The 12424-nt window shown below is 43.6% G+C and overlaps 1 pseudogene; it reads right to left on the reverse strand.

The window, feature by feature from the left end:
- Positions 1 to 7088: 7088 nt before the first annotated feature.
- On the reverse strand, positions 7089 to 9923 carry LOC126495099 (toll-like receptor 11; annotated as a pseudogene).
- Positions 9924 to 12424: the final 2501 nt, after the last annotated feature.

Here is a 12424-nt window from a genome sequence, read left to right on the forward strand (position 1 = left end):
CCCCCCTCCCCCTCCCCCTCCCCCTCCCCATCTCCCTCCCCCTCTCCCTCTCTCCCTCTCTCCGATTGCTGATCAGGATGTGGCTCTCAGCTACTTTTCCAGAACCATGCCTGCCTGTCACTAACTTCTCTACCATGATGGTAATGGACTAAGCCTCTGAAACTGCAAGCAACTCCCCGGTGATAAACTTCCTTTTATGAGTTGCCTTGTCATGGTACCTTCACAGAGAAAGAACACTGACTGAAGCAGAACTCAGAAAGTATAACTTTTGTTTTCTTTACTCACCCCACCTCCATCGTCTCTCTCTTTCTGAACTTGCTAAAGGTTAAGTAAGCTTTATGTGGCACTCTGTGCCTTTTCAGTACTCTGAAGTCTCTGTCCCCTCTGCTGTGGGAGCTCCTTCTACTCCTTCACCCAATAGCCTTTAAGATACCATGACAAAAAGGGGCAGGGAAGTGCTGTGGGACAATAGTCTGTACCCTGTCACTTGTATTTTAAATAAACGCTGATTGGCCAGTAGTCAGGTAGGAAATATAGGAAGGGCAACCAGGCAGGAAGTAGAAGCGGAATGATGAGAACAGGAGAATTCTGGGAAGAGAAAGAGTCAGTCTGCAGTCATCACCCAGATACAGAGGAAGCAAGATGTGACTGCCTCACTGAAAAAGGTACTAAGCCACTTGGCTAACACAGACACGAATTATGGGCTAATAAAAGTTATGAGTTAATAAGAAGCCTGAACTAATAGGGCAATCATTTTATAATTAATGTAAGCCTCTATGTATTTCTTTGGGATGAATGGCTGTGGGACCAGGCAGGACAGAAACTTCAGTCAACTCCCCTCCTAACATGTTATTGCTTGCTGAACATAAGTATGGCTTTTTCATTTCTCCATTTCCCTATTTCAAGTAGCTTGTCTCTCTTGTTGTTTTTTTTCTTCAAACTCAAATATAATTGTTCTTCAACTTCTGTTTGTTTCTGTTTCTAAATTCTTTTATTAATAAGACTAAGAATCAGAAAGAGAACCTGTTCTCTCCCATGTGGTGGTTTAAATAAGAATCCCGCTCCTATTCCTGTGCTCATATATTTGAATACTTGGTCCTGAGTTGGAGACTGTTTGGGAGGGAGTAGGAGGTATGGCCCTGTTAAGGCACTGTGTCACTGGGGTGTGTGTGTGTGTGTGCAGGATTGAGTTTTTAAAAGCTGCCAGCTATCGCCAGTGTGCTCTCTTTGCCCCCGTTTGTTGATCAAGGTGTGAGCTCTTAGCAGCTGCTCAAGCTGCCAGCCACCATGCCTTTTTCTCTGCCATCGTGGACTCTAACTCTCTGGAACTATGAGCCCAATTCAACTCTTCTATAAGTCATCTTGATCATGGTGTCTATCACCAGTAGAAGAGTAACTGGTAAACCTCACAGTAGCATCCCTGCTGCCAATTGGTGTCACTTGTCTTCTTGATCACAGTCGTTCTGATTGGGAGAATGGAATCTACAAATGGTTTTAGTTTGCTTTTCCCTGATGGCTAAAGATGGTTAACATTTTAAAATAGTTTTGGTCATCGGGTTTCTTCTTTTTGACAACTGTCTGCTCATTTCATTATCACATTTACTGATTGGATAATGGGGTGTTTGATAAGTACTTTTTGCATTATTTTCTCCTAGACAAAGGAGTAAAATCTGTCTCTTGGTGATGTACCACTCTCAACTCCTTTAAGAATTAACCCAGTTACTCCTGGCAATAGTGGATATGCAGTCTGAACTCACCATCTCCTGTAATCAGATTGGGAACTACCCCAGTTGTTATCAGAGAGTCTTCATCCAGTGAATAATGGGAAGAGATGAAGAGATCCCAGCCAATCAAGTGGGCTGACCTTGAGAAATCCTGTTGAGATGGAGGAAGGATTGTACAAGCCAGCGGGTCAAGGTCATCACAAGAGAACACACAGAAACAACTAACCTGGGCTCATAGGAGCTCACAGACTCTGGGTTAACAGCTAGGGAGCCTGCATGGGACCGACCTAGTTCCTCTACATATGTGTGACAGTTGTGTAGCTTGGTCTACTTGTGGGCCTTCTAGCAGTAGGAGTAGGGCCTGTTCCTAATGCTTTGGCTGGCCTCCAGGAACCTATTCCTCATAATGGGTTGCCTTGCCCAGCCTTAATACAAGGGGAGGAGCTTAGCTCTACCTCAACTTGATATGTCATGCTTTGTTGACACCCATGGGATGTCTGCCCCTTTTGAACAGACAGAGGAGGAGTGGAATGAGGTGGGGGGGGGAGGAGAGGAAACTGTGTTTAGAACGTAAAATAAATAAATAAATTTAACTAAAAAGAGTCAATCCAGTTGTGTCCGGCAATCACCCAGGCAAGGAATTACTGCTGCTCCCCTTCCCCTCCCCCCAGGAAGGCTGTTATCCCTGAATCCATGCCAAAGAGTCAGGATGAATAATTATTCCCTAATAACCATCTTTAGCCATCAGGGAAAAGCAAACTAAAACCATTTGTAGATTCCATCTTCCCAATCAGAACGACTGTGATCAAGAAGACAAGTGACACCAATTCGCAGCAGGGATGCTACTGTGAGGTTTACCAGTTACTCTTCTACTGGTGATAGACACCATGATCAAGATGACTTATAGAAGAGTTGAATTGGGCTTATAGTTCCAGAGAGTTAGAGTCCACGATGGCACAAGGTACTTTTTATTCCCAGATAGCCCTGTCTTTAATGTGGTGACTTACCAAGCCACAACCATGTAGCTTTGTTAAGTCTGCCTGCTTTGCCTTTTCTTCCCTCTGTCTCTTTGAAGCTTGATTTCCCCAGTGTGACTCCCTGCTCTTTCTTCATGGCTGTCAGTCTGCCTTTTGGCTGCTTGCTGGCCTCTGCAGAACATGCTCTTTTCTTCCTTCCTCCATCCTCCTCCTTCCGGCAACTGTTGAGATTTATAGCTTGCCTGTCCTGGACATTTCCTTTTAAACTCTAATAAAGCTTTTGTTTAGCTTCTTTTAGAGTCTGTTCTTAAACTCATTTATTAACAAGACAGAGAAACTTAAGAAGGAACCCTATTTCTCTAGTGATAATATCATCAAGTCTGGTAGACAGACCCCCATCCCCCCATCCCCCACCTACTTTCTGGTAACATAATTTTCACAATTCTTCCTCCTTCTGTTTTGCTCTTTGTAAGTCTCAACATTTTCTGACTTAATGCTCACTGGTGATCTATTAGTGGTCTTTAACCAATTTCAAATGTATTTCTTTATTATTTTATTAACGAATATCTCTTCTTTTTGTTAACAGATTGTACTTCATTTCTAAGCCATTGACTTATTAATAAATGATGCCATCTGGATGTCATAAATGTTTCTGATTCTGTTACAACTCATTTAACACCCTCTTTTCACAATTTTATACATGTACACAGTTGATTGTGACCACAGCCACTCATTAACTTCTCTTATTGCCTTTCCACTTCTGATGCCATTCTTCCAAACTACTTTTATGATATTTTTGGTTTACTACATTTTACTGGGGATGTATTGGTATGTACATATGTATGTATGTACAAGTATACCAGTGCCAACACCACTGAAGAAAAAGATGCTCTTTCTCTGGCCACCATTAATGGACAGCACATGCCCAGCGAAGTGCGGGGCCTCATGAACTCCTTTCTTCTTCCAGGACAGAACATTGAGAAGTCCAATCTTGTGCAATTATTGTTGCCATTGGGTCATGATTGCAGTGGCCATGTTATATCCAGAAAATAGCATTTAACAACTCTCCTTATCTTTCAGTCCTGCATGTTCCCCCTATTCATAATTATCCTAGAACCTTGCAGGAATTGTTAGGGTGGAGCATTCAATGATCACTTATTCTTGGACCCTTGAGAAGTTGTAGTCACTGCAGTGGTCATCATTTCCTGAAAGAAGAAGTTTCTTCTGTTCCAGAATGAGAGCAATGCTAGTCCATATGTAAAAACAGAAATATTGAAAGTAAGTTTGATAGTTTGATACCATATCCATTATCAAAACAGCAAAACGAAAGTTTCATGCAGGGCCTATGACCTCTTCAGACACATGGTTTGACCAAGTGTCCTGTGTGAGGAATTTGTTCCTTCTGATAATCCAACAAGTAAGTTGTTAGCCCCAATCATGCCACTATCGTACAAGTTGGCGTATTTCACCTAGAAGGTACAGGGTTCACAGGTAGGTGAACTGTTGATGACTTTTCTTCCTCCCCTCCTTATCAACCCTCTCCTTACCAGTCTAAATTCATGTCTCCATTCATTACTTTATATTTTGTTTTCTGACCCATTTAATTTAACCAGGATCATTGGATGGGAACATACTGGGGGAGAACATAGGTCCTAGGGGGAATCAAAAACTGTTTTTTAACCTAAATTGATATATTAAACTGTTTTTATTTATATTTATATGCATGCTATGCTTACCTTTAAATAGACAAGCCCCTCCACTGAGCTGTGCTGAATGAAGACACAGCTGTACAAGCTATGGAGGATACGTGACAGATAAATATCCTACCCAGTCATTAGTTGATAGACATCACCTAGCTATCATGACTAGAGCAGTAATGAACACAATTTTGGTGTAGGCATCTCTGTGGTAGGATACAGAGTCCTTTGGGTATATGCTTAGGAGTGGTATATGTGCATTATCTGGAAGTTGATTATTAGCTTTTTGAGAAATCTCAGTGTCTGTTTCTACAGGGGCTGCACCAGTTTATATTCCCACCCCACTAACATTAAATAAGGATTCCCTTCTCCCCAATATCCTTGTTGGCATTTTCCCCTTGATAATCGTCTGGTACAGACCTGTGCAGGTCCCGTGCATGTTGCCTCAGGCTCAGTGTCTGTCTTCATATGTGCATCTATCATGTTGATTTAGAGGGCCTTGTTCCCTCAGTGTCCTGTCCCTCTGGACCTTACACTCTTTTTGCCTTCTCTTTCTCAGGGGAGGGATCTGATGGAGGCATCCCATTGACGGCTGAATGTTCCATGGTCTGTAGTAATGAGGAGCGGGCTGTGTCCCACCGCCCAGCTAGCTTAACCCTCTAAATAACCACACAGAAATTGTATTAATTAAAACACTGCCTGGCCCATTAGTTCTAGCCTCTAATTGGCTACCTCTCACATCTTGATTAACCCATCTCCATTAATGTGTATTGCCACTTGACTGTAGCTTACCAGCATGAGTCTAGCCAATCTCCATCTTGGCCAGGAGAAGCATGGCATCTGCCACACTTCCCTTCTTCCCAGCATTCTGTTCTGTCTACTCCGCTCACGTAAGGGCTGCCCTATCAAAAGGCCAAGGCTGCTTCTTTATTCAACTAATGAAATCAACACAAATATAGAAGGACCTCCTACACCAATGGTCTCTTACTGTCTGAATAATGTCTGACTGAGAATCTCTGTATTTTTCACCATCTCCTGAAGATGGAAGCTTCTCTGATGATGGTTGAGCAAATCACATATCTGAACAAAGCAGGATGCCATTAGGGGTCATTTTATTGCTACCCCTCCCCTAGATCAGTAGTATTTGGTTTAATTCTAGGTCACTGGGCTATCTAGTCTCAGGTTCTTGGTCACTCAAGCAGTGGACGGACACCACTATAGATAGAGAGATGTAGCTGGGTTGCCGTTGACAGTTCTCCTTTGGTAACGTGCAGAGTACCTTCCTGTACCAAAGAGCTAGCATGGAGGGGTAAAGGCTCAAGGTGGGAACCAGTTTGATTTCTCCATATTCACTGAGTTGTATAGGTGCTGTCTTCAGCAGTAGGGCCTTGACTTCAGTTTATGGAAAACAATTTGTAGTCTTGGCAAGAGCCTGGTTTGTTTGGGAGTGTAAATGGGAAAACTTTGGTCAACAACTCAATTAGATAATACTTATTCTTGGTACTGGAAGCTCATTTGGTACCAAGAGATGTTCAGTTGGGTCTTTGTCTCCTCCATTATGCTGTGGTTTCATTTAGATCACCTTCATATATGTATATGTTTTAAGAAGCTTCTATTGTACTAGATTTCCATACTATCCCTCCAATGCAATGACATGAGCAAGCCTATAAGCAGCACTCATTCATGGCACCTGCATTCAGGTTCTAGCCTTATTTGAGTTCTTGTCCTGACTTCCTTCAGTGATGAATGGTGATGTGGCTGCATAAGCTAAATCAACCCTTTCCTTCAGTGCTACTCTATGTCCCTTTATGGTTTGTGCTTGTAGTCTGTTCTTCACATTGCATTTTTATCATACATATGAACTTATACGCCATTTGTCAACAGTACCAATTAAAAATTGTGCTAATATGTTTATCTTTTGCCACAGTACTAAATACCTCTGAAAAATGACATTTTGTTTATGTAATAATGTCTTGTCACATTCATGCCTAAAATAAGGGATTTAGTTGGTCCATGACATTCCATTTTTGTTACTGTACACCTATTTGGCATTCATAATATATGAAAGTGTTTTAAATGTGTGTAAAAGTAAGAGTGGCCCACATTTGTTAGAAGCTAATGTGCAATATAAATGGAGAACTGCAAACTAGGTGCGATGTCCAAGATGAATAAAGTGTGAGCGGAGCCGGGGACATAAGTCACTTTCCAGTTTGTTCAGATTTCATTTCCCCACAAACCATACACGTTGAAAACAACAGATCTCACTAACTAAATTCTGTAGTGGGAGAAACTTGAGTTAGAGGAACTGTTGAACATTTGATGAACTAAAAATACCATTTCATTTTAGAAATGATTCCTTGATTCCCTAACTGGCCTAGAGAATTGCACAGTATTTTACCACACAGTTGAATAGTTTACATTTAATACTGACACGATAGATCCATTTTGAGAAAAATTCACACAAGATTGCACAGACCAATGTGTATATGTGTGGTGAGTGTTGAACAATATCTTGTACTGGAATAAACTAACATGTACCAGAACTGTTTTCTGAATGACTATTTTCCAGTGTTTTAAAGACTGTTTACCCAACTGGGATGAATGCATTGTTTTAAATTCATCATCTTGCCCTTCAGTGACGAGAGAGATTCACCATGCTACTGAAATTGTCTTCTGCACAGCAACATCCCTCACAGTCCTTGATCGTCTCTTTCTTGTCTAGCTTTCCTGAGCCTTCTTTTTAGTTCCTCACAGAACTTGTCCCACTCTACCTTCCCTTGGGACAAATCAAAATAGTCCTCCTTTTGGAGCCATCGGGAGAGGCGGTGGTAGCCAGGTAGCATCTGCCTATCAATGGGCTCCAGAAACAGCAGCAGGAGTCCAGCTGTCCTGGGCCTGGCCACCAAGTGGTAAGTGGCTAGTCTTAACTCGAGATTGCACCAGGGACTTGCTAAGGCCTGTCCCGTGAGCACACAGAGGGTAGATCTGCTTTGGCCCATGCTGGCAATCATGGATTCCATCCTGTCATTTCCAATCACAAAGTCCCTGGCAGGCAGACACAACCTCTCCTTCAGGAGTGGGTCTCTCCAAAGCAGGAACCAGTTCTAGCACCCAGGCCTGGTCCTTCTCACAGTAGGATAGAAAGACATCATAGTTGAATTGGCCTCTGAGTTTATGTCCACATAATTTCCATCAACAAGCATGAAAGAATATCTGCAGCGAGTGAAGCCAGGACCATCTAACCAGAGGAAGGATGGCCAGCAGAAGTACCAGGCTGAAACTGATGAGAAAGCCCCCAAACTCAGCACCATGTGGGCAATGAGCAGCAAGGAAGGAGAACAGCAGAGTGTTGGAGTAGTCAGAAGCATTGGCCATGCAGACAGATTTCTCCAGCCCATAAACAAAAGTGTTTGGGGCCTGTGTAGCCCAAGACTCCACCCAGGAAGCGTCACAGTGGCAGGTGAAGGTGAAATCTGAGAAATAAACATATGGAGACATTTGAGGAATCAACTCCTGGAGGCTGCTGTCTATCTCCAGAGCCAGCTCAGAGTCGAGCAGCAGCAGTTTGAGGTGGTGCAAGCTCTTAAAGCTGGACACAGAGAGGTTTCTGAGATTCAGGTGGCTCAATGCCAGTACCTGTAACTGAGGCACCTCCTTCAGGAGCATCTCCAGCTTCATAGTACTTGACTCATAGAGAAAATTCAGGTCCCCCAGCTCCAGCACACGCAGCCTGGGCATCTGCAATAGATGGAGGTCTACTGCGTTGTCGTTTTCACACCAGACAGACGTGCTCCAGCACAGGAAGACTTTGTGGGAAGAAGCTGCAGAGTTGACTGGTTGAGAACCAGGAGGCTGTAGCCAAGCAAGGTGAGGTGACGCAGGGAGGGAAAATGGATTGTGGTTGTGTTTGGTTGCTTTAACACACTGAAAGTCTCTAAAGCAAGGTTCTCCAAGAGTGACATGGCTCTCCACTGAGAACCATAAACTGAATGCATAATTTTGTTTGTATTTCTAAACTGAGCAGCACTGGAAACCAGGGAGAATAGATGCCCAGTGCTGTTACAGAACCCAGTTTTAGATGTCTCAGCATCTGGGGACCCTGAATTTGTGTGCCTGAGAAGTGTTCTAAGTAGGTGCCCAGAAGGTTCAAGGTGGTCAGATCAGGAAGATGAGAGAGCCAGCCTGGTTTGAGTACTTTAATTTGGTTCTAACTCAAGTCTAGAGTCCTCAGCCACCTCAGTCCTTGCAGGCTCTCATGGGATAAACTAGAGATGTTATTACCACTCAGCCGGAGCTCCTGGAGCTGTGGATGAAGGCCCCATAGGGTCCTTCACATAGCTGATTGTGGGACAGATCCAGCACTTTTAAATTTGTGCTCAATACTCCTTCTGGAAGCTCCAAGGCTGGGCCCAACTTATTCATAGACAGGTTGAGCCTGTGAAGTTGGGGTAGAGTATTGAGGAACCTGATGGGAAGTGACTGCAAATAGTTATCATGAAGGCTAAGGAATTCCAGAGCTTTATAACTGAAGATATCTCCATTCTCCAAGATGTTTTGTATTTGATTCTTCCTGAGGTCAAGTGCACAAAGCTCAGAGTAGGCCATGGCACTCTAAGGCAATTTTTCTATACCTGTACCCACAAGGGAGAGTAACTCCAAGTGGAGCAGTCCTGAGCCTGTGAGATCAAATGTTCTTAGTGTGGTACCATCTAATATTAGGGAATGGATTTGAGGCCATACAAGGCTCTGCCACCAGCCTGTTTCAAGTGAAGGTTGTAAGATAAATCCAGGACCTCTAGGAAGGGCACCCCTAGCTTGGTACTGGGTATAGGAGAGGAACCAAGCAAAAGTCTTGGGAAGAGCCTTTGCAGTTCCTGCAACTTTGTCAGACAGCTGTTCCTTAGAGCTAGATGCCTAAGGCTGGTTTGGCAGGTAGATGCTCTGGTTATAATTCAGACAGTAGCCTTGAAAGGAAAGATGACGGAGGACTCTGAGAGTCTCTAAACAATTTCGAGGGAGGAACAGACTCAGGCAATAGGGAGCATGATGCTCAAAAAAAAAAAAAAAAAGATACTGTAGCTGGTCCAGTCCTTGAAAAGTCCTAGAAGTCATATTGATTTACCCAACTGCAGTCTCAGAAGCTGTAGGGAGTGGAAGCGATCAAAGGCATTAGCTGGCAGAGTAGAAACCATTCCCTAAAGGCAAAGCACCTCTGTATCTCTTGGTACCCTTTCCAGTGTCTGAGTCATGTCTTTAACATTCGAACAAGATGCCAAAAGGTGCAATCCTGGAGCTAATGTACAGAACTGGATATAATAGGAAAGGTTAGGAAATAGCATGCAGTCCGCTATAATGCAATCAGGGGCAGTCCATGCCCAGCTGGTCAAGTAAAGGCTCACCAAAGTCAATAGTGTGAGAATGAAGAAAACAGAGCATGACTGAGGTCTTTCCATCCTTGGAGCTGATGCTAGGAAAAGATAGGGAAAGGATTGGGTACCAGTCCTTACAGTGATGAGCAGTCCCATCCTGGAGCTTCTAACATGCATCTTATGCTTTGGATTTAGGGACACACTGGGAACACTCCAATAAACAAGAAAGGAGTGACACACGAGGCAAGTCAGAATCTCAAGTTGTTCCCACTGATGCATGACTCCAAGCAGGCAGGAAACCAGAGGATACCAAATCACAGGGCACCAGGAAGTTAAGAGAAGCTTATCCTAGTCTGATCTCCCTGCTGGGGATAACTGGCTTAGACTGCTAAAAACATAGGAGGACACCATCATCTAAAACAAGGCAGCAAATGGACTTGTTCATTGAGTACATTGAAGGAAGGCACAGCACTGTGGACACCTTTATATCTGAACAAAATTCCTAGCCATGTGGCATAGGTGTCTGTATTCACAGCTCTTCTCTCATGAGAAAGCTTTGGCGTGACCATTGTAAGACCAGTGATTATCAAAGTACCCTAAGGGTCTAGAAAAGACAGGGAGTAGCCTATCACCCTGGGGATGATAGACACCAGTTATGGGCAGAGGAGTTAGCACTAAATGCCATGGGTGTCTCTGCTTTCCTCTGGTTACTATTTCTCCTGTGTGGTAGGTAGCACACTGACTCTGGAGGTGAGGAAACATCCTTTGTTCATTGCTCTCTCTCTCTCAAGCTCCTGTGCCTCAGATTCCGATGAAGTTCAGAAGAGGCTGGAAGAGAAGAGGCTGGGACTTCATTGTAGAAGCATTTGGTTTAGCTGGTCTCCATCTTTCTACTCCTTGCCTTGTCTTCTTGTCCTTTCACCTTATTAAAGATTTTTTTTTGAGCCTTGAAATGTCAAATAGTATACCCTATAGATTTAATATTCCTTTTTCATTTTAAACTAGTTTATCTAGGATGATATCAGGAACTGGAATAGATCTTAGACCAAGGAGACATAGTGACCTTGGTTCTGAGACCCTGACACTGTAGATGTCTGGGATAGATAGTGACTTCTCTCTCAAGATTTCAAGTTTGATATTATAACCATGAGAAGCATACAAGATTTTCCATGAACTACCACATCTCAGTTGGTCACTTAAACTGCAGCAAATCTTAACTCAGCTGTCCTCAGGCTCTGTCTGGTCACCTCTGACCCAAGTCTTTGGCTCGCTGAAGAGGCAGATGTTTTGTGGTTTGCTTTCTTTCTGGCCAGTGTCACTAACTGCTCATCTGCCTTGTCCAGAAAATTCTCTGGTATTAGGACAGCATTCCTTACTTTTGAGAAGGGAAACAGAGGGTGGTGGCGATGGCGTCAAGTTCTCAGGAAGAGTTCTTTTCATCTCCTGCAGCATTGTGGAGCCTTCCCTCCACAGGGGCTCCTGATCTGCTGCCTGGAAGTATGACGCATCTGTTGTTAGTGACAGGGAAGACGGAGAGTGGATAGTTAATTTTAGGAAAGGTGGAGTGTAACTTCTCCTCAGACTTTCTCCTGTTCTTTCAGTTTCATGACTTCCTCGTTCCTAGTCTACTCTGGGGTTTCAGTTCTCATTGTATTATATCCTCCTGACATCTGAAAAGGCAGTTTTCAGTTTTCTGGAAACTTCTCTCTATATAAAGTAAGAGAGCTCCTGCTTCCTGCCATTTTTGCCTTTCCTTTGTTAGTAGAGGGGTCTAAGGTGTCTCTCCTCTGTCAAACAGTGAGCAGAACCAGACACAAAGTAGTAGAATACAATGGTAGTGAAAGCACAGGCTGTGCCCCACCAGCCATGTTAGCTCCAGCAATCATACATCCCAGAAGGTGGTGAGGGAGGGTCCAGAGCTTTTGTTATTAAAGGGCAGTGAAGAATTTTCCAAAGAGTGGGTCTTTATTCGGCTTCTAGAAGTGATTTGTCTTCCTCATTTGTTGGAAGGGGCTCATACAAGCCTGGAGCAAAAAAGCGCAGTTCAAATGATGGTGTTCTTGGTTGCTGAGTCCCACAGTTAGTTATGCAAGTATGAGCCAGTGTTAGTCTTGTATATTTGCATGCATGAGTGTGTGCAAGCTTCACCACTAGTTCTGTGTGTGTGCATTCCTGGCCATGTGGTGTAGGTGACAGGGAGCCACCTGCACTGTCTGTATTCACAGCTCTTCTCTCACGAGAAAGCCTTGGTGTGACCATTGTAAGACCAGTGGTTATCAAAGTACCCTAAGGGTCTAGAAGAGACAGGGAGTAGCCTATCACCCTGGGGATGATAGACACCAGTTATGGGCAGAGGAGTTAGCACTAAATGCCATGGGTGTCTCTGCTTTCCTCTGGTTACTATTTTTCCTGTATTGTAGGTAGTACACTAACTACTGAAACATCTTTTGTTCATTCTCTCTGTCTCTGTCTCTCTCTTTCTCTCTCTCTCTGTCTTCCCCTCCCCCCCTTTCTCACTTCTGAGTGTGTGCAAACATCTATGCACATTGGTACTAATCTTTTACCTTGTCTTGAACAGGGTCTCTGTTGTTTAGGCACTGTATAAGCCAGGGTAGCTGGTACAAGAACTTTCAGGGTTTCTCCCATTTCTGCCTTCA

The sequence above is a fragment of the Alexandromys fortis genome, unplaced genomic scaffold, assembly GCF_014885135.2.
Source record: "Alexandromys fortis isolate MF-2015 unplaced genomic scaffold, M_Fortis_MF-2015_v1.1 scaffold_411, whole genome shotgun sequence".
NCBI lineage: Eukaryota > Metazoa > Chordata > Mammalia > Rodentia > Cricetidae > Alexandromys > Alexandromys fortis.